This window comes from Heterocephalus glaber, unplaced genomic scaffold, assembly GCF_053883595.1.
Source record: "Heterocephalus glaber isolate CG9 unplaced genomic scaffold, H.glaber_assembly_v1.0 deba00001497, whole genome shotgun sequence".
NCBI classification, from domain to species: domain Eukaryota; kingdom Metazoa; phylum Chordata; class Mammalia; order Rodentia; family Bathyergidae; genus Heterocephalus; species Heterocephalus glaber.
In genome coordinates this window covers 27,522,552-27,546,007 of record NW_028258320.1, presented here as the reverse complement: position 1 = coordinate 27,546,007, position 23,456 = coordinate 27,522,552, and the positions used below count along the sequence as shown (strand labels likewise).

At 40.2% G+C, this 23,456-nt stretch overlaps 1 long non-coding RNA gene across 2 annotated transcripts in view; it reads right to left on the bottom strand.

Annotated features, from left to right (window-relative positions):
• LOC147825616 (uncharacterized) overlaps positions 1–23,456 on the bottom strand; it is a 66,558-nt gene that overhangs the window by 10,208 nt on the left and 32,894 nt on the right. For both annotated transcript variants that reach the window (XR_015440337.1, XR_015440336.1), the window contains exons 4-6: positions 6,965–6,989; positions 5,301–5,423; positions 757–3,030 (exon numbers count right to left, since the gene is read on the bottom strand). This is a non-coding gene — a long non-coding RNA (uncharacterized LOC147825616). The remainder of the gene's footprint in view (positions 1–756; positions 3,031–5,300; positions 5,424–6,964; positions 6,990–23,456) is intronic.

Sequence of the window (23,456 nt, the reverse complement as noted above, 5' to 3'; positions counted from 1 at the left end):
GGAAGGAGAGGCACTCAGTCTCCCCTCATTCCTTTTCCAGTTCCCATCAGTTTTCACGGAAATGCCTGTCTGACCTGTCCACGAAACTCCCCTAACCTGACACTGGTGGAGAAGTAAGCAGAGGATGAAGAGGGTATGGGAGTTTCAGAGAGCAGAAAGGCCAGCAGTGGTCCCTACAAAAACTGGAGATTACATTAGACAGCAGCCAGTCAGGGACAGCTGTAAATAGATCCCATGATACCAAAAATTGTCACTTCTTGGTTCCTTAAAACTTTTGCCATAAAAACCAGTGAAACAAATATTTTATGTGCTTCAGCTTAGCATGGGACTGTCAAGAGTAAGTTGGAACCCAATTTCAGGTCCTCATAGAAATCTTTAGTGTTTAAGAAACAAGGACAGACTCCTATCTCTTAAAATTTGCCCCTTGAAGCCAAATCCAGTGCCCAGGTTTGTCATCTCTCCTCTATGTGATGTAAATCCTAGTCCAGCCTGGACAGTTTAGTGACTTGTCTCAAAATTTCAAAAATGCAAAAAAGGGCTGGATGTAGCTCAGCGTGAAGGCTCAGGGTTCAATTCCCAGAACTGCAAAGAAGAAGAAAAAGGAAGAGGATGGGGAGGGAGAGGAGAAATGGCAGCCCCTCACAAGTGTTATTGGTAGGCACAAAAATCACCTGAACAGTTTGTTTTCATTTGTTTCAGACGTGTTTATAAATGCTCATTAAAGCACTTTTAAGATGTCTGCTTTAAAATTCTTACCAGATCAGTCCATCTGCACTGTCTCAGTGACAGCATCTGTTAAATTTCATTTTTCATCTGTTGATTTTCTTCCTTCATTTGATATTTGCCTGATTCTTGGCATGATGTGCATTTCTTTATTGAACTCTGGACATTTAGGGTACTAGGGAACACCAGACTGTATTTCAAAAGTGAGCAGTGCTGAAGCTGGGCTGAGGGTGGAAGAAAGGCACTGAGTCTTTACCATTTTACCACTGGGAGAGATCAGAAGGCCACACTCGCCACCCAGCCCCCACTTCATGGCCACCACATGGTAGTGGAGGTTCATGCCCCTGGTGGGCCTCTACTACCTTGGTGAGGAGGTACCCAGGAAGGGGTACCTATCACCACAGAGTGGAGGTAGCAATCCAAGTTCCCCATTGGCTTCCTCCAATACCACCACAGCATGGGCAGGTGTCCCTCCCTATTTCCAGGTCGGGCCAGAACTGGATTTTCCACCTGCCCTTTCAACAGAGTAATAGTGCCACATGGAGTTTTGGAGTATGTATTGGTATTTATTGTCAAAAGGCCTTATATAAACTATTTTATGCATAATGGCTAGGGTCTTGGCATTACTTTTTAGTTAATACCTAACCAGTTCACTTTCTTTTCTCCACCTTTCAGAGACTTCGTGCGTGTATGTGTGTGTGTGTGTGTGTGAGAGAGAGAGAGAGAGAGAGAGAGAGAGAGAGAGAGAGAGTGTATGAAGTATGCTGGAAACATCCAGTACAAGTTTAAATTTTTTAAAATCTATTATAGTAAGAGATACATTGCCATCAATTCTGCTCAACCCCCACCCCACCCCCACTTTGAACACACTTAGCCCATCATTCATGGCACTTTCTGAAGCAGTGCTACAAGTATTTTTGTGTCTTTAGTTGCACTGTCGTGGCTGCCTCAATGCCTGAATCAATTCAAAATGTTTGCCTTTCTTGGTCATTTGACTTTGGGGAAGAGCCAAAAGTCACACAGTGCCAAATCCGGTGCATTAGGTGGATGAGGATACACTGTAATGATTCTATTTGACAGAAATCATTGTAAATGTTTTGAATTGATTCAGAACTTCAAGGCAGCCATGAAAAGACACTCACAAAACAAGATCCAGAACTGCTTCAGAAAGTGAAAAGGATGATAGGATAAGTGTGTTTTCAAAGTGAGGGGGAGTAATTTGAAGGTATTAATGACAACATGTCTTTTAATGTGATAAATTTTTTAAACATTCAGTGTATTTTTATCATACCTGATATAATGTCCAAGGTTTGGATCTGTATTTATAGGAAGGTGAGGGAGAAATTCATTTACTCCACTGGTCTGGTACTGAAAGCCTTATGATCTGTTTTGTAAAAAGCAGATCCCTGCCTTCCACCCTTCTAGGAAATTCTGTTTCCAGTACATCAGCATGAAGCTCAGTAAACACAGAAATCAAACCCAGAAGGAACAGAGAGGGCACTGCTTAAGTTCCATAAGTACAATGAAACTGAATACTATGATTCTCAGAATGAACATAATAATGAAAAACTGTCTTCAAATGATCGTTACACTCCATGACCTTCGCCTTGTAAGGCATTTACAGGAGAGTCCAAGGTACTGATGTGCATGTCCAAAGTCACATGGTCATCCACGCAAGAGGAACGGGGATGGAGTTCTGATGTTTTTGTTCCCTTTCACCTTACCTTAACTCTAGATTGTTTAGTATTACAGTGAGCTCCCGCCTTTCAAATGTCAGTGGCTCTCAACCTGACCACAATCAAAATTACCTGAGGAATTTTTTAAGATGCTTGTACCTGAGTGCCCCGTCCCATCTACGCTCACGGTCAGGGCCTGGGCCTCAAGATTTTATTTCACCTTCCAGGAGATTCTCACGGGCACCCAAGGATGAAATCACTGTTTCTGTGTTGTATTCTACCTAAGATAACTACTTATAATCTAAAATGTTTCTTATTTATTTTTTTCCTTGTGACAATAAGGAGCAATAGCTGGAAGAATAACAATGCCTTGCAGGCCCCCCTTTCCGTCTTTGTCACAATCCTGTAGATGCTAAGCTGCTATGCAAGTCACCTCTTAAAAGCATTTGTGAGGATGAAAAGGTTCAGAAGGTATTAAAGGGCATAAAAATTAATTGGACACCATGTTTGCTTCAAAGTAAGTTTGCAGCTGGCAGTCAAAGGGTGTGAGAACAGCCACAGCTGGATCTGGCTCCTGGATCTTCCAGGTCTGATAATGTATGGATATTTCCACTGGTATTCAAATTAATATCTGTAAGAATTATAAAAACAAGGACACTTCAGCAATCAGGAGCACAATACTGACCCCAAGTGGAATAAAACCTAAATTGTACTTCAGGGTCCCTAACAGAGATGAGAAACACAGGCTCTGATAGAAGAGAAATATCACATGCAGAATAAAGCTGCTGAGCTTTACAGATGCTGGAACAAAACCAACATGTTGATTTCTTTAAAATAAACTTTGATTCAGAAGACAGTAGTGATTCATTAGGGAATATTTGCTTCCAGGTAAATGCCCTACAAGGTCATTCTGCACATAAATAAATTTTCAATTACCAGCATATATGGGAAAGGTTAATAATCTTTAGATAGGTACAATCTGAATCTTTATTGCTGAAAAAAAAGAAAATTCTTAGAAAACACTCAATAATCTGCCCTAAATAGAAATAAAGTAGGGGTTTTTTTGCCAAAATATTTAAAAGGCAATTTTGTAATTTGACTTCTCAAAATTTTGAAACTCATTTCTGTGTTCAGTGTTTATGAATAGATACCGAAGAACAGAAAAAGCAAAGCAAAGAAAGAAAACAAGCAATCATCTGCCCCAAATGGGATCAGGTGCTCCTAAAACAAACACTGACAGCCGCAAGCCCACCAAGATGCATTTCCCCTTTGCTTCTTTTGTCACCCAAATGTGTTCACTGACCTAGTTGTGTCAGAAAAGCGATGGAAACGATGGGAAGAGGCCCAAATAGTGATTGGTGAACTTATAACGGCACTCTGAGAGGCTCTCTCTGCATCAGCGTTAGCCCGGCTTCTGGTTTCAGGCTCATCTCTTGGAATATGCTTTATAGTCAATGACGACCTCCCCCAAAATTCTTTTGACTAAGGCCCTGTCTTATTGGTTGAATCCCAATAGGGAGAGGTTCAGCCATAAAGACTCTCATAAACGAAGAGGAAACCAATAAGTATCATTTGCAAAGATGGGAAAAAAAGAGTATAATTAAGGCCCTCAATGAAAACAGGTTGCTGTTCTCCTCCTTACCCAAACTAAATGTTCTCATCATTCTTGTTCCAAAAAGTAACATATTATTAAAGGCAGAGGGAGGGGAGGTCTCTTTACAAAATATATGAAACTAAACCAGAAACTGAAATGAGAACATAATGTCTCTTCCCGTACTTTTCCAAGACCTTGCCCCAGGCCAGTTCAGTCTGCGGTGTCTCTAGGAGTTATAGGAGGCCCTGCACATTTTCTTGATAATAAGAATCACTTGGGTCCTTGTTAGACATAGGAACTCTCAGACCTCCCAGGCCTCTCCCAGACCTACTGAACACCATGAAACGCCATTACCAGTCTCACTCTTCAAATGATTTTGCTTATCATCAATATTCTTACTTAAAATATTCTGATGTATTTCAATTAGGGTACAAGTCATAATCATTTGAAAACACTGAATTGTGCAAGATCTCTCACCAACCATCCTTGGTTTCCCAGGAAATGAGAAATTATAACTAGGCAATGTAGATGTTCTTGCACCATAAAAAACCATAGCATACGTGGCTTTTGCTGCTTATTTTGCATTGTGCCTTGTATTTAACTCAGCTTAAATTAACTATGACTTTATTTTGAATTAGTGCGCTCAAAAGAAATGTATTAGATTAAGGCTTTTCATTTGGAGAAACCATAATATTCTCATTACCATTTTAATGGTCATTTGGTTGTTAAAAGTGATAGTTCATGCTCCTGGGAAGTAGCCCTGAATCAAGGGCAATAATGAACAAGGAGAGAATTCTTCAGGCTGCTGGGACCCAGCTGCCAGCCTCATCTGACCTCCTCACAGTCCATCTCCTCATAGCACTGGGGACAGTCCTGCAGATGCTGTCAAAGATTTCCATGGCATGGTGCTGCTTGCAATGGATTGTAAGACTTAAATGTGTCTTTTATAGTTTCACATAAAGAGAATGGATGACTACTGGCCTGAAACCTTACAATTTGTCTGGCTCTTTCGTTTCAAAGAACAGATCCACTCAGGAAAAGGAGTTTGGTGTAGGTACCTGTGCAGAGGTGGCAATGGTCTGAATATGTCTCCCAGAATTCATTTGTTGGGAACTTAGTACCTAGTGCAATGGTGTCCGGAGAGATGGAGTCTTTCAGGAAGATGTTTATAGGTCATGAGGACTCTGCCCTCCTGAATGGATTAATGCCATTATAAAAGGGATTTATAAAGGTTCCCCCCCGCCCTTTTCTTTTTCTTTTTGACCTTTTGCCTTCCACATGTGAGAACACTGCATGGAGACCCTTACCAGATGCCGGCACCTTAATCTTGGACTTCTCCTCCTCCAGAACTGTGAGAGTAAATCTTTGTTCTTTGTCAATTACCCAGTCTGTGGTATTGTGTCACAGCAGCACAAATGGACTAAGACAGACTACAAGGGAAGAAGACAATAACCATGACTGAGGAGGGTCATCCAACCAGGTGCTCCCTCTGTCCCTCTCCTAGGCCACTTGCCACTCTCTCCTGCTGTCACTGTTTCTTTCTGTGACTGTGCTATTTCCACTTGCTCCTCTCTAGCCTCCAGTTCCTTTGCATCTTGGTCTTGCTTAGAGCCCACACTGGCCACAACTCTTGAAGTTATATCTCCCACTGCTAAAGGTCCCACTGTCTTGTCTTCCAGGTAAGGATTCTTTAGAAGGAGAAGATGATCGGCTCAGCAAACCCTATTGCACCAAAGGAGTAAAGGACAGGCAGGACGAGCATGCTCAGCTGAAGCCTAGATCAGGGTCCTCTCAACCCCTGAGGCTGCCAGGGCTAACTGATTGCTGGATTGTGGGCAGTTGAGAGGGGAGTGGAGCTCAGACATCCAGCTCAGTAGGAGACACCAGGCAGGCTCAGGACACCATGATTTCCAATGTCTACAGAAATATTTCCATATTTTAATAACCAGTCTGTCCATACTCTTAGCATGCTACTGAAAACCCTGCCTCCTTAATAGTGGAGAGGGTCAGGGACATGATAAATAGTCTCACCACCTTAGAAGCTGGGCTGAGTTTAACAGGCATTTGAAGCTTTATTTGTCCAATGCCTATACATATATTTGAAGAAGTTATAAACATTGAGGCCAGTGAAGACTAAGGTGTTTAGTTCTCACTCAAACCCCCAAAGAACTATTCATGCTCTTCTGCACCAAGAGAAACTAGTCAGCCACTCATTGTTAGCAGACCAGGGAGTGAGGGCTTCCCTGAGTCTGCTATCTATTATGCTGTTATAGTTTACATCTGGATGTTCCCTCAAAGTCTCAGGCACTCACAGGTGAGGCTTTTGGGAGGTGACTAGATCGTAAAGGGTGTGTGAGTTATCAGTGGATTAGTCCACTGATGAATTTGAGTTCTTGGCTAAATGTGAGCTGGGAAGTGAAGCCTGGTTGGAGGAGGTGGGTCACTGGGGGCGTGGTCAGGTGGGTTTATCTCCCTTCCTCCCCCCTCGAGCTCTCTGCTTCCTGCCACAGTGTAATAAGTGAGCCTCCTCTGCCCTGCCCCTTTACTATGCCGCCCTGCCTTGGAGCCAGCCCACTATGGACTGTAACCTCTGCAAACTGTGACCCAAAATAAACCTTTCCTCCTCTAAGTCGTGGATGTCAGGCCTTGTGTCTCAGTCACAAGAAAGTAACTAAGGCATATGCGTATATCCAATTATGGCCCTTGGACATAGGGTCTTGCATTCCACAACTTTAAAATTGCATTGGGTAGGCTCTTCAGCCCCTTTCTCAGATTCCTCACGTGTTCAGGAGCTTATTTTAAAATTTGTGAGCAGAAGTATAGGCAGTGCTAGCTTTAGGAAGAGGAGGAAGAAAGACAGGAAACTAACTTTGCTTGAAGAAATCCTGCATAGCAAAAAAGAATACAGCCCCTACTATCAAATCCTGACTCAACCAATTGGAGTATGTATAATCTCGGTAAAATTACTTACCATCTTCCTGCCTCCATTTTCTCACCTGAAAAATAAGAAAATAAGACTTCACAGTGTTGTTATAAAGAACAAATAAGAAAATCCATGAAACATGTTTAAATTGCTACTTCATATATCCCAAGCACCCAATAAATATTAGTAGGTATTATCCGTAGAGGCCATACTAGGAAATGTCCATTAATTACATCATTTAAATATTGTAACAACCATACAAAGTAGGTGCTATTAATTCCATATTATCCATGAAAAACATGAGGCAGAGATATTTTAATTCACCTAAGTAAGGGGATGAATAGCCTTTCTTAAAGACCAGAGAATAAACATTTAAGGCTTGGCAGGCCATACAGCCTCTGTCATGAGTATTCACCTTTGCCATTAGAGCAGAAAGTAGCCATAGACAATAGCAAAGGAGTGAGCGGCACTATGTTGTAATAAAAGTTTATTTACAAAAACAGGTGGACTGACCCTTGCCAGCCAGCCATCATTTGCCAACTCCTGGCCTAAGGTCACACACCAAAGAACTTTAGGAATTAAACTGCAGAAAATCCTTCTCTATCCACTAAACCAAAGATTTTCTAATTCTCTTTTTAGTCATAGAAACATCTTTTGTAACTGAAATTTTACACAAACCCCCAAGATATAAATTAAAGCCAGACACCCACTTATACTTGTCTCCACCTAACCATCCCAATTACTGCTCATATTCAAATCAGTGCTCTAAAATCAGGCAGGGTTTGTTTTAAAAAGCAAAATTGGAGATCTCTGCTTCCAAAGCCTTGGTGCAGATGGCCTGGATGGTGCTGAGTGATGTATTTCTTACAAACCAGATGATTCTGACTTAGGGTATCCTCTGACCACTCTTTGAGAAACATAGATAAAAGTAAAAGAACCTAGCTCCTAAGCCTGATATACATCAAGACACAACCTGAGTTTCACTGACTTCAGTTTTTTACTTAAATTTGAGACAGGAATCCATCTATTTTCATATAATCAATGCCATTGCCTAAAAGTTCATCAAATACTTTCAAAAACAACAAGCCTTCGTCATACTTATGTCGTAGATATTCCTGACACCTGGTCTTATAAATGTGAAATACATATAAAATTTTTTCCAATTCCTGCTGTGAATCTACTGGGAAGCTACAATAGTAGATCAAGAACTATATAAGACATTGGGGTAGAAAATTGGTGACAGGAAATTATTCCCATAATTTACCTTTGAAAATAACTTCCTAGAGTTCTGACACCCCCCAGAAAGTGGAGACAGTGTTGATCATATGGTGAAGGGATATTAAATAAGTGTCTGCTCTCAGCACCCAGGGTCAACTGAGGGCAAGGAGGGCTTAAACAGGGACCCAGACAATCAGATGCCTGAGAAGCAGGAGCTGGTATCCAGTTCTATTTCCAAAAGAATATTATTAGCTGAGCAAGGCACAAGCATTAAGTTTTTAATATCATTGTAAGTGCCAGAATGTCCTCATAAAATTTGAAGATGTATGCTTTCTGGCCCCACAAAGAACAGCCTGTATTTTTCTGGACTACAAACTTGCCCACAGGAGCACTAGCAAGAAGAGCTGTCCTTTTGGCTGGTCTCCCTCTTTCTTGGCCTCTCTGGGGCCACATCCAGCACAGGTTTTTCCCACAAAGTTGGATGCTCCATACCTGGCTTGGCCCCTGGCAGCTGGAGCTGCTAAAGATTGACCCAGATAACGTGCCCCAGGTAACTAAAACTAGAAGCAGCCTGGGGCGCCTAACTGTGAGGGTCTCTACAAATTTCCTTGTGTTTTAGCACATCTTCTGCCCCTTCTTGCTAAGACTTACAGGGATGCAGCTCTATAAACAAGTGAAAAGACTCTTGTCTCCCTGAAAAGCTGACAATCTAATCTTTTTTATGGCTCTTCAGGGGATGTAATAGACAGAGCACAGGCCTGGAAATCAGAATATTACAATAATGTCCTAGCTACAGTTTACTGGAGGCATACCATGAGTCAGGCTTTATGCTAAGCACTTTATCTAGACTAATTCATTTACTTTCACCACAGTCTAACAAACTGTATTGTGTAGGTTCTTGCTACTCAAAATTTGGTCCACAAACTAGCTACATGGACCTCATCTTAGAAGCTTAGCCAGAGTTGCAGTCTTGGGCCCTGCCCAGAAGTAAAAAAACAGATTCAGCTTTTTCCCAAATTCTAGAACTGGCATGTGGTGCATACTGCAGTGGAAGAAGCACTAATGGAGCTCCCAGACAAACTAATTGCTGAATCATCTAGCTGCTTTAGCACTGGTTTTCTTACCTGAAGATAGTGAGTGTGTTACTAATAGTCCTTCCACTTGCTGAGCACATTGCCTTGCATTCACTGTCACTAATCCTCGAGACAGAGAGGCTGGTACTCAAGTTTCCATCTTACAAATCAGGAAACTAAGGCCAAAGGCAGAAAAACAGCTTCCCATTTGCAGAGTTAGTAAGCAGGAGACCCAAGATGTAAACCTTCCCTGAGGTCTGAAAGATAACGCATTTTCTTCCTACCAGACCACCTTTCTCAGAAGATCTCTGAGATCATTCAGCTCTTAGCCAACATCTGGCTTGACTCAATTGCTTCCTTTATAAGCATATCAACCACCCAGGACTCCTAACCTAAGCAATACCCTGTTCTTGCTTAGCTCCTCCCCTACCTGGCTCACCACATTGATTTGTCCACCACTGTGAGAACCAGGTTCTTCAGACCTTAGATGAGCAGCCAGCTGGCTAGCTGACTGGCAGCATGTTTTCCAGAGTGCTTTCTACTGATTACTGGTCACAGCTGGCCCCAGTAACACCTGTTCCTTTGTAGATTAAAACTCACCCTCACTTGAAATTTCCTAGGAATGAGCCTTGCCTTTCCCATCCTTTGTTGAAGCCCAGACTACTCATAGTTTCTTGTTTATACAGAAAGTCAGAGCCAGCTCAATACAAGGTAGCATGACATCTGATCACTCCCAGCTCAGAAGCCCTGTCACATGACATCTACTTCAACCTGTCACTTTACAAAGGAGCAGTTTGAGGGCCAGAAAGCAGTCCATTTTCTGTCTTTTTTGTAAAGGTTGCCCTAAGTCTCTTGCAGTGAACTTTTAGCCCACTCCATTATATCTACAACACAATCACTAGTTATTGATTTATTGTTTACGTTTGATGACAGAAAATTGCAATGTTTCCTATTGCTCTAAGAGCCCAATAAAGTCAGAAAGGCTTGAAGAAGAGACAAAACAGAAGAGGGAAAAACAAATAGGAAAAAAAAAAAGATGAAGGGGAAGAAGAAAATCCAGGAAAAAGTTTGAATTCAATTTTCTCCAACTCAGGAGTGAAGTTAACTAAAACTTTTCCATAGTAAGAGTAAAACTAGTTGCCCTTTTATAAGTATACTATTCATTGAGTACTCTTAAGTATCTTCTAACTACAGGTTTATTTAATCTTTATGATTCTATGGATCAGGTGCTGTTATCAGCTCCCAAAAGAGGAAAGTGACGCCAAGTAGTTGAGCAATTAATGAAATTTAGAGTTACGGGCTGAGATTGAAACCTTGGCCTAAAACCTATGTTTCCCCCACCCTCTTTCTGCTGGAACCATGAGCAATCTCTCCTTTCACTACCAATCTCCATAGGCAGGAATATCATCTTTCATCTGACCATGCAGGCTTCAAAACCAAGACACAGCAGTGAGCCTGTGTATTAGTCATTTTCCCATCAGTCAGTGGGTACAGTAACCAACACCCACAGCTTAAAGGAGGAGAGGTTTATTTTGCCTGATGATTTAGTCCATGGTCAGCAAGCTCCAGGACAGAAATAAGATGGCAGAGGGGTGAGGCGGAGGAAAAGGTGCTCAACCCATGAGAGAAAAAACCAGAGAGAAAAAAAGAGGCTCTGGGAAAGGAGATAGACCCTTGTAGGTCACACCCCCACTTCTGAGCAGACCTCACCTCTTAACAACACATTCACTCTGAACTCTTCAGTGATTAATCCACTGATAAGTCTAGTGCCCTATGATCCAGTCATCTTGCAAAAGCCCTGTCTCTGACCACGTGAGCCTTCTTGGTGGGGACATTCTAGATCTAGACCATGACAGATTGTAAGCAAAAGAGCATTAGCTTGGAACAGCTTAATAAGAAGTCAACAATTCCTCTTCTCCTGGATGTATATGCTGCTGTGGGTGCTTTGGAAACTGACATTGAACACTACTTCACTTCTACCCTTCCAAATTAGAAACACAAAAATTACTCTAGTTCCACATTAGCTAGTTTCTCATTATGTAGACAGTCAGAGCCATCTTCATCCAATTTATTGCTACATTAGTCCCAAACTTGGTGAAGGAAACACATTAACTTTTAATAACACGCCTTTGATGACTTAGAGGAATCAGTCCCTGCCAGTTCCTTTCTTACATTTATCCTTGAGAATCGGGGAGCAGTGGAGCAGAGTGGTGCGTTAAACTTAATCATTCTGCAGGTGAGGGAAAGAAAGACTTTGGAATTCATGGGAGAATTTTTAAAATACAACCAGTGATTAATCATCTGCTGAAAGCTTACAGTAGTAAGCAGTAACTTGGTAGGTTCCTGAAACCACATTTATTCCAAATTCTGTTGATGGAACTAATTAGAAATAGGAAAAGGAAGGGAGTTACATAGAATTTCCTTGGGAATTATTCTTCCTGGTCACAAATATGCTTTCCAAAATAAGGAGCAATTTTGGTTTCATGCATTACTATAATAGACCTGAAATTAATTCAGAATCTAATCATAACAAGAGCCTTGAGAATCATTGCAATTTCTAGTCAAATTATTATCATCACCATCAAATGTTTATTGAGCATCTAGGATAATAGCTGCTAGGAATGCAAAGAACCCTGAACCCCTCTTCCTCTTCTAAAGGAATTCAATAGAGATAAAAATAGTAATTCATGTTGGAGTTCACTTGAGATAAAAGATATTACAGAAAAAAGGCAGGGACAGGGAAGGAAGCCAGGAAGAGGGGTGACATGGACAAAGAGAGCTCAGAATGCAGAGAGTATGCTGTTAAGGGAAGAAAGATCATCTGTCTAGGGCACAAGGTTCATGCCAGGGTTGATAGAAGCCTGGAAGGGAAGTAGTTTATGAAGGGGGCATGTCAAGTGGTCATTATTTCCACTCTTTGGTATTAAGGAATCACTGAAGATTCCACAGTAGGGGAGTGATTTAGGCAAAGAGCATTTAGGAATATCTCCAGTGAGCATATGTGCTATGAGACTGGGGAAAGAGAGGCTCATTTGGAAGGGTCCCCTGAATTAGGAAAACCAAGTACAGACTCCGAGGACAGTCTGTGGGAATATGAAGTAAAGGATCACTCTATAGTGTCTATCATTAATAAAATGAAATAAGGTATCCATGCTTCTTTCTCCATGCCTCTGGAATTACCTGTAATTTTCCACTTACCCTTCTACCTGTGACAGTAGAATAAGAGACAGACCAGATTGAAATACTTTACTTTTCTCTCACTGCTCTTACACTCTCAAATAAATTTCCTTTGATTTTGTTTTCCTCCTTTAAAGTGCTTAGCATTTTATGTTTTACCATGTTTGTGAAAAGCCCTTGTTTTAGTGGATTTCATTTTAACAAGACATCTTCCTCAAGATACGTGGTTGTTGAGTTGACAATATCAATCAAGTATTCTGAAGAAAGATACTGGGTAATGCAGAACCAATCTCAGGCCATTGGGGTTGGTCTGCTGCCTCGGGAGCTATTCTTTTAATTGGCATTGGAATAACCGTTGCCTCCAAGGGCTGACTAACTCTTCCAAACAATACCCAATCCACAGCCATTAAAATTGAACATCCCTCCGTTATGTATGGGCCCTCCTGGAAACACATGGATTTCTCACTTGAGGACCAACCTTTCTCATGGAGAGAAAATAATGATCCCTAGAAAAGAAATGTAATACCCAATGATGACTGTGCCAGGTGACAAGCACTGCTCTCAGCCTTCCATGTGGATTATCCCATTTATGCCTGTATAGTCACTTTCCTTGTCCCTTAGACAAGATACCTGGCATTTGCACCTTAAAGAAGAAGAACTTTATTTTAGCTTGTAGTTCAGAGGTTCAGCAGGCTTAAATACAAAAGGTGTATGACAGAAGGGTCTGGGCTGAGGAAAGATGCTCACCTCATGGTGGAGAAGAAGCAGAGAGAGAGAAGAGAGGAGCCAGAGAGGGTGATATACATAAACAGGTCACACCTCCAATGACCCGCAGGCCCTACCTCCTAAGAACAAGGCAGTGATAGCAATCACATGGTCCAATTCTCTTCCAAAAGTTCCACCTATAAGGGACTGAGGCTCTTGGGGGACATCTAGATATAAACCATAACAATCTCTGAAAGCAAATTCTGTAGAGTTGATGTGATTATCATTGAAGTTTTCCTAAGGGAGAAACTTAAGTTTAGAGTATAAACAGCTTGCCTAAGATTATATGGCTAAGAAGTGGCAATGACAGGGGAGCCTTATCCACCACTCCATCATTCAAAATGGGCATGACTCTGAGGCAAGTAAGACACTTGTTTTGGTGCAAAATTAAAGGGATTTTCAACAGAACCAGTGGGCCAGCCCCAAGGAGCCTATCTAATCTGTAATGAAGCTGGCCTAATGTACCCATCATCCATAGGGCTTGAACAACTAGGGTCATCTAGAATATTCATCTAGCCAACTCCACCAGCACTTTTCAAACATTAGTTTCAGAATCCCCTGTGGGTATTTGATAAATTCATATTCCTGAGATCCACCACAGGAAATTAGGATTTACTTGCTCTGGGCGGGTTTTGTACCCTTCTCTATACTTAGCCTCCTGACATTGACGTTCCAACTGTCCTCTCACTTAAGATGGAGAGCTAAGATGACACAGGGGGTGGGCAGAGGGGAGGTTAGCCTGAGAGCAAGCGACTCACCAGAAGAGCAGAGATGGAGAGAGAAGGGATCAGACATAGAGCATAAGCTAATTCTGGGGCTGAATAACCAAGTCTGCTTAATCCATAATAAAAGATAGCACTGTTAGTATAGAGAAATATGCTGGAAAACTATTCAGGATTAGCTATGCTGGAAGCATTACACAGATGATGCTACTGCTGTAACAACAAACCACAAGCTACAGACATACTAAATGTAATGCTCAGATACAATTTCAAGAGATTTTTCTTAGGCACTTCAAAAATATTTCTTTGAGAAATCAAATAAATAATATTTTTATCAATGTTTAACTCTCCAATTCTTCAGGGTTAATACCACTGAAAAAAAAATACCAAGAGCCCCGCTGCCATCCCAAGTTCCTAGGGCAGAGAAGGTGAGCCGCATGGGCACCAGAAGCACTCCTGCCTCCCATGGAAATGAGAAGACACATAAACAAGCCTAAAAAACAGACTTCTGGATCACCTACAGCAACCCCAAAGGGAAATGAGATGGAACAATCTGATACTCAACCACCTGGACTCTCTGAACTGGCAACAAAAGAGGATCTGGGAAAAATGAAATCAGAAATAATTACTCAGATAACAGCAAAGATTGTGCTCATGGGGCAAGACATGATTAATAAATCTAGAGAGAACACAGATTTAAAAAAATGAGGATCTGAGGAACATGATGGAATCCCAACATAGGAAACAAATGGAATCCATAAAACAGATGCAAACAGATTTCCAGGAGATTAAAAACTCCACTGAAACTCTCCACAGCAGAATGAACCAATGTGAGGATAGAATTTCAGATATAGAAGAAAAGATTGCAATTAGTGACCAGGAAAAGAAAAATTGCTTCAAAATTGTAAAGGAACACGAGAAATCAGTCCAGCATCTGCTAGACGATACAAAGAATAACATAAGACTGAGTCAATGAAGAAACAGGAGAGAGTGCACAACACACAAAAAAGCTGTTCACAGAAGTGATGACAGAAAACTTCCCAAGGAGGGGAAAAGAACTTGACATACAGATAAGTGAAGCATACAGGACTCCAGCTAGCCTTGATCAAAAAAATCTACACATAGGCATATAAAAGTTAGGATTCCAGAAATCCAACAGAAGAACAAAATTCTACAAGCAGTGAGAGAAAAGAAACAAATCACATACAAAGGAAAGCCCATCAGAATCACAGCAGACTTCTCAATGCAAACCCTCAAGGCAAGAAGAGCTTGGAGTGATGTATTTCAAGCCCTAAAGGAAAACAGCCTCCAACCCAGATTGATGTACCCTGCAAAACTATCTTTCAAAATGGATGGAAAAATAAGATACTTTCATGATAAAGAGCACCTCAGGAACTTCATGAATATCAAACCAGCACTCCAAAAAATTTTAAACAATATCCTAGGAAAAGACAATGAGGATGACAACCCCAGGAAACCCAGCAGAATGAATCCATTGGGCGTGACAAATTAAATGCAAAGGGGGAGAATCCAACAAAAAGAAAAAGTAATGACAAGGCTTTTAAAACTTTTAACTTCATCTCCCTAGCGAGTGTATAATTCAATCTTGTTATTGTACTGATTAGTATTTTTCTGATTCTAAAATTGTACACCTTTCCTTGTGCTCTACTGGCTATTTATGAGCTTCTTATGTCTACATTTTTTTTAAATTTTTTTTTATTGAATTCTTTTATTGGTGCATTTTAGGTATACAACACAATTACATTTCTCATTGGAAACTGTACCTTTACATAATGCATCTTGGTTCTTATTTTTTCTCCATTCCTAGCCCTCCCTTCACCCCCTCCACCCTTCCCTATTTACAAAGACTTTATTTCCATTTTTTCCATTTCTCATCATTTTTCCTTTCCCTTCTTTCCTTTCCCCTGCCCCTCCCACTACCCCTACCCCTTTCGACCTTTTCTTCCTATTTTGCATTATCAATTATTCATTCTAAACATTGGTACATTTTAGGTATACAATATAATGACATTCATCATGAGAAATTTGCACCTTTACATAATCTCTCCTGGTTATTATTTTTCACCCTTGCCCAGCCCTCCCTTCAACCCCTCCAGTCCTCCCTATTTACAAAGATTTTGTTCCTATTTTTCCATTTTCTCATATTAATCCCTTTCCCTTCTATCCTTTCCCCTAGCCCTCCCACTTCCTTCCCCTTTGCCCCCTTTCTTCCTATTTCACATTATCTATTATACATTTAGTCCATATTTACACTTTCAGTTTCTCACACCAGAGAAACTATTCGGTATTTATACATGTGCATCCTATTTATTTCACTTAAGTGTATCGCCTCAATGTGCATCCACTTAGCTATAAATGTCTCTAATTTCTCATTTTTTATGGCTGAGTAGTACTCCATTTTATAAAAAAAAAAACCACATTTTCTTTATCCAGTCTCCACTTGATGGGCATTTGGGCTGTTTCCAAGTTTTAGCTATTACAAACTGTGCTGCTATGAACATGGGTGCACATATATCACTGTGGTATGATTCATTTAATTCTTTGGGGACGATCCCCAGCAGGGGAATAGTGGTGTCAAATGGGACTTCCAGTCCTAGTTCTTTGAGGTATCTCCATACTGATTTCCACAGTGCTTGCACCAGTCTACACTCCCACCAGCACTGCAGCAGGGTTCCTCTTTCCCCACAGCCCCGCCAGCATTTGTTATTGGTTGATGTCATGATAGCAGCCATTCTTTCTGGAATGAAGTGGAATCTCAGCGTTGTTTTCATTTGCATCTCTCGAATGACCAGTGATGTTGAACATTTTTTCATGTATTTATTTGCTATTTCTACTTCTTTGTCTGAGAAATGTCTGTTCATTTCAGATGCCCATTTTCGGATTGGGTCTTTAAATTTGGGAGGTCTGATCTTTTTAAGTTCTTTATAGATTCGAGATAGTAGACCTTTGTCTGAGGAAGAGCAGGTGAAGATTTTTTTCCCACATTGTGGGTTGACACTTCACACTGCTGGTAGTTTTTCTTGCTGTGCAGAAGCCTTTTAATAAGAAGAGATCCAACTTGTTGATTGTTTGTGCTAGTTCATGGGCAACTGAGGTTTTGTTCATAAAATCTTTTCCTACACCGATGTCTTCAAGGGTTCTACCTAACCTCTGTTCCAACTGGTTCAGAGTCTCTATTTTAACATTTAGATCTTTAAACCATTTTGATTTTAGTTAAGTACATGATGAGAGATATAGGTCTAGTTTTAATCTTTGGCAAGTTGAAGCCCAATTTTTCCAGCACCATTTGTTAAAGTGGCTATCTTTCCTCCAGTGAGGGTGTTTGGCTCCTTTGTCAAAGATGAGATGGCTGAGTGTGTCTGGCATTGTTTCTGCATCTTCTAATCTGTTCCACTGATCCTCCAGTCTGTTTCTTTGCCAGTACCATGCTGTTTTTATCACAGTAGCTTTGTAGTATAGTTGCAGGTTGGGGACTGTAATACCCCCTGCCGTGTCTCTCTTACCTAGAATTGCTTTTGATATTCTGGGTCTCTTCTTGCTCCAAATGAATTTTTGGATTGTTTTCTCAAGGTCCATGAAGTATGCAGTTGGGATCTCAATTGGAATTGCATTAAATCTATATAGCAGTTTTGGAAGTATGGCCATTTTCACTATATTAATCCTTCCTACCCAGGAGCAGGGGATGTCATCCATTTTCTGATATCATCTTCAATCTCTCTTTTCAGAGTGCCATAGTTTTCAGAGAAGAGGTCTTTGATTTCTTTCATTAGGATAATTCCTAGGTATTTCAGTTTGTTGGATGCTATTGTGAAAGGAACTATTTGCCCTATTTCTCTCTCAGTGAGTCTGTCATTGGTGTAGAGGAAAGCTATTGATTTTTGTGTGTTGACCTTGTAACCAGCTACTTGACTGAATTTGGTTATTAAGTCTAGAAGACTTTTGGTGGAGTTCTTGGGGTCTTCTATATAGAGTATCATGTCATCTGCAAATAATGGCAATTTGACTTCTTCATTACCTATCTTTATTCCTTTTATTTCTTTCTCTTGTCTAATTGCTGTGGCTAATGTTTCCAAAACTATATTGAACAAGAGTGGTGATACTGGACATCCTTGTCTTGTTCCTGATTTTAGTGGGAAGGATTTCAGTTTTTGACCATTTAGTATGATATTGGCTGTTGGTTTTTCATAGATGGCTTCTATCAGTTTGAGGTAGAGACCATCTATTCCAATTTTATGTAGGGTTTTTATTATAAATGCATGTTGGATTTTGTCAAATGCTTTTTCTGTGTCTATGGAGATAATCATATAGTTTTTGTCCTTGGGTCTATTGATATAGTGTATTACATTGATTGATTTGCATACATTGAACCATCCCTGCATCCCTGGGATGAATCCCACTTGATCAGGGTGTATGATCTTCTTGATGATCTTCTGCATTCTGTTTGCCAGTAACTTATTAAGGATTTTTGCATCTATGTTCATTAGTGAGATTGGCCTATAGTTCTCTTTTTCAGTTGAGTCTTTCTCTGCTTTGGGGATCAAGGTGATGCTTGCTTCCAGGAATGAATTTGGGAGTATTGCTTCCCTTTCAATTTCATTGAAGAGTTTCAACAGTAGTGGCAGCAGTTCCTCTCTAAATGTCTTGTAGAATTCAGGAGTGAAGCCATCAGGGCCCAGGCTTTTCTTAGTTGATAAGTTTTTAATTACATTTTTAATTTCATTGGTTGATATTGGGTTGTTCAGAATTTTTAGGTCTTCTTCATTCAACTTTGGTAATTCATATGTATCTAGGAATCTGTCCATTTTTTCCATGTTGTCCATCTTATTGGTGTATAGGTTCTGGAAGTAGGTATTGATGATCCTCTGGATTTCTGCTGGGTCTGTTGTAATTTCACCCTTTTCATTCCTAATTGCATGGATTTGGGCCTTTTCTTTCCCTTTTCTGACAAGGTTGGCTAAGGGTTTGTCAATTTTGTTGATTCTTTCAAAGAACCAACTCTTGGCTTCATTGATTTTTTTGTATCGTTCTCTTAGTCTCCATTGCATTGATTTCTCCTCTGATCTTTATAATTTCCTCCCTTGTATGAGCTCTGGGGTTGTCCTGTTCGTCTTTTTCTAGAAGCTTGAGGATAAACATCAGGTTGTTTAATTGGGCTCGTTCTGTTTTCCTAATATGAGTATTCACTGCTATGAATTTCCCTCATAAGACTGCTTTCATTGTGTCCCATAGATTCCAATATGTTGTATTGTCATTGTCATTTAATTGAAGGAACTGTCTGATTTCTTCTTTAATTTCCTCTGTGACCCACTGGTTATTCAGAAGTGTGTTGTTCAGTTTCCATGTGTTTATGAAATTTTTTGAGTTTCTTTTGCTATGGATCTCCAATTTCATTGCACTACGGTCTGGTAATATACAGGGAATAACTTCAATTCCTTTGCACTTACTTAAACATGTTCTATGTGTGAGTATGTGGTCTATTTTGGAGAATGACCCATGTGCAGCTGAGAAGAATTTGTTCGGATTTTGTGGAGTGGGAGACTCTGTAAACATCTGTTAAGTTCATTTGTTCAAGAGTTCAATTGAGTTCTAGTATTTCATTACTTATTTTTTGTCTAGTTGATCTATCTATTTGTGACAGTGGGGTGTTGAGGTCCCCCACTACAATTGTATTAGTGCATATATGACTTTTCATGTCCATTAGTATTTGTTTTATATAGTTGGTGCACTAGTGTTTGGTGCATAGATATTTATGATTGTCATCTCTTCCTCTTGGATTCTTCCCTTTACAAGGATGTAGTGTCCTTCTTCATCTCTCTTAATCAGTGTTGGTTTGAAATCTACTTGATCTGCAAAGAGGATAGCTACTCCTGCTTTTTTTTCGGGTTCCTGTCACATGGAGTATTGTTTTCCACCCTTTAACTTTCAGTCTATGAGTTTCCTTTTGAATTAAGTGTGTTTCTTGTATGCAGCATATTGTTGGATTTTGCTTCTTGACCCATTCTGCTGGTCTGTTTCTTTTGACTGTTTAATTGAGACCATTAACATTGATGGTTATAACTGAAACGTATTGATTTGTCATTGCCATGACTTTTTGTTTTTGTTGGGTTCTCCCCCTTTACATTTAATTTCTCATCATGCCAGATGGGTTCATTCTGCTTTGCTTCCTGGGGTTGTGATCCTCAATGTGTGTTCCTAGGATATTGTGTAAAATTCTTTGGAGTGCTGGTTTGGTTGGTATTCACTAAGTTCCTAAGGTGCTCTTTGTCATGAAAGTATCTTATTTCTCCATCCATTTTGAAAGACAGTTTTGCAGGGTAGATCAATCTGGGTTGGAGGCTGTTTTCTTGTAGGGCTTGGAATATGTCACTTCAAGCTCTTCTTGCCTTGATGGTTTGTGTTGAGAAGTCTGCTGTGATTCTGATGGGCTTTCCTTTGTATGTGATTTGTTTCTTTTCTCTAACTGTTTGTAGAACTTTGTTCTTCAGTTGAGCTTCTGGAACCTGAAAAATTATATGCCTATGTGTAGATTTTTTTTGATCAAGGCTATTTGGAGTCCTATATGCCTCACTTATCTGTACGTCAAGCCCTTTTCCCCTGCTTGGGAAGTTTTCTGCCATTATTTCTGTGAAGAGATTTTTTATGTCATCTGCACTCTCTCCTGTTTCTTCATCGACTCCAATCAGTCTTATGTTATTCTTCTTTGCATCATCTAGCAGCTGCTAGATTCATTTCTCATGTTCCCTTATAATTTTGAAGCAATTTTTCTTTTCCTGGTCACTAATTGCAATCTTATCTTCTATACCTGAAATTCTGTTCTCACATTGGCTCATTCTGCTGTGTAGACTTTCAATGGAGTTTTTCATGTCCTGGAAATCTATTTGCATCTGTTTTATGGATTCCATTTGTTTCTTATGTTGGGATTCCATCATGTTCCTGAGCTCCTCTCTAGATTTCTTAATCATGTCTTCCACTAGGGGCACAATTTCTCCTGTTATCTGAGAAATTATTTCTGATTTCATTTTTTCCAGATCCCCTTTTGTTGCCAGTTCAGTGGGTCCAGGTGGTTGAGTATCAGAGTGATCCATCTCATTTCCCTTTGGGGTTGCTGTAGGTGATCTGGGAGTCTGGTTTTGAAACTTATTTATGTGTTTTCTCATTTCAACTTGGGAGGGGCTGTTGGCACCTGCATGGATTACCTCCTCTGAACTGGGTGAGGTGGGACAGTGGCCGGGAGCAGTGGTAGGGATGGTGACCCAAAAGCCCTTTCCTGTGGGCTGGGAGCAGCAGGAGGGATGGTAGCCGAGAAGTCCCTTCCTCTGGTCCAGGAGCAGTGGGATGGTGGCTCAGAAGCCCCTACCTCTGGGCCGGGAGCAGCAGGAGGGATGGTGGCCCGGAAGCCCTTTCCTCTGGGCCAGGAGTGGTGGGACAGAACGTGGCCCAAAAGCTCTTTCCTCTGGGCTGGGAGCATTGGGAGGGATGGTAGCCCGGAAGCCCCTTCCTCTGGACTAGGAGCAGTGGGACAGCGGCTCAGAAGCCCCTACCTCTGGGCTGGGAGCAGCAGGACTCAGTACTGTGATCTGGTGGTCTGGTGTCCTCTGTGTCTTTGTAGTGTGGAACCAGGTGGCTGTACAGAGTAGCAGAGGTTGGGGGGGCCAATGGACTGTTGCTGGGGCACAGGCTGATTAGGCATCTTCCGTGCAACTCGGGACCTCAGCAGGGTGTGCACAGACCTGCCTGTCTGCAGCGGGCTGATTCACCGTCTTCCACACAACTCAGGACCTTGGCAGGGCATGCACAGACCTCTTATGTCTACTTTTAATTGGGTTATCTATTAATGAGCTTTAAGAATTCTTTATATATTCTGCTCATAGGTTATATGCATTGGAAATATGGTCTGTTTAAGGACTACTTTTCATTTTAATGATGTCATTTAAAGTTCTAAATTTTGATGGAATCTCATTTATCAATTTTTCTCTTTTACACATCATATCTTTTTTTATACCAGGTAGTTCTTGCCTACCCTCAATTCATAAACATTTTCCTTTATAATTTCTTCTTAAAGTTTTATACTTTTAGGCTTTCATGTTTAGGTTCATAGATCCCTTCAAGTTATTTTCATGTATGGAAATAAAGGGTTGAGGTTAATTTTTTATATACGGATACCAGGTGTTCTAGTGCCATTTGCTAAAAACACTATCTCTTCCTCAGCTCTTGAATTGAGTTTATATTCTATAAAATGCTAATGTTAAATAATCTTTCAAAACTCAGTGCACCATATATGTGTGGTTCTATTTCTAGATTCTCTGTTTTATTCCAATGATGTATATGTCTTTCTTTACACCAACACTGCTTTGATTACTGTAGCTTTAGAAGTCTTAAAATTAGGTACTAAATGTCTTCCAATACTGTTTTTTTTTTAAACTTTTCTAGGTCCTTTGTACTCCTACATAACTTTTAAATTTCAATATCCAATTCTTCATTTATTGCAAGTATACACAGACCTGAATTTTTATATATACCTTGTGTTTTCTAATCCTGCTAAATTCAAGTACAAGTTCTAGGGGCTCCTAGGGATTTCTTAGTATTTTCTCTGTAGATGATCATTTCATCTACATATAAAGGTTTGCTTCTACCTTGCCAATCCTATCCTAATTGTGTCATTTTATTGCCAGACTATTTTGGTGGGGCCTAGGTTTCAAAGTTTAATGGACAGATAAAGAGTAAGCATATCTGCCCTTGTTCCCCACCTTAAGAAGAAAACATTGTATCTTCTCCATTCATATAAGGCGTTCTCACTAGAAGTATGGAGTACATGTCTTTAATCTATTGAGAAGGTTCTGTTCTACTTCCAGTCTCCTGATAGCTTTTACCATGAACAGCTGTAGAGTTTAGTCCAGTACTTTTTCTCCAACTAGTGAGAGGATCATATGGCTTTTTCCTTTCCTCTGTTTAAATGATGACTTTGGGGGGTGGATCTTCCAATGCTGAACCAACACTGCCATCCCTATAACAAAACCACTTTCTACATATTACCAGATCTGACTTCTAATGGTTTGTTTTGTTAAACAAATTTCTATGTATGTTCATACTTTTTCTTCTATTATCTTTATCCAGTTTTAGGATTAGCACAATGTTGAGTTCCTAAAATGAAGGCAGAAGTGTTCCTTCTTTTTTCTGCTTTGATTGTTTGATATAATTTATCAGTTAAAATGTGTATGAGCCTGCTGTTGTCATATAGGTAGGTTTTCAAGCTAGGAATATACTTTCTTTAATAGGTGCTATTCAAATTTTATATTTCCTCCAGAGTTAGTTTCATTAATTTGTCTTCCAAGATACTTCTTAGAAGTTGTCAAATTTATTTCAAAGCAGATTTTTGTAATATGCTTTCTGTATCCTTTTAAATTCTGTAAAATCTGTGGTAATGTCTCCTATATATTGATATTGTAATTTTAAAATGTATAATTGATATTGTGTAACAGGAAGAAAAGGTCTAAAGGAGCAGGGGAATTGTGAGGGGTAGGGGAAAGGAAAAAAAGGAAAAGAAAAAATATAGGAAAAGGAAAA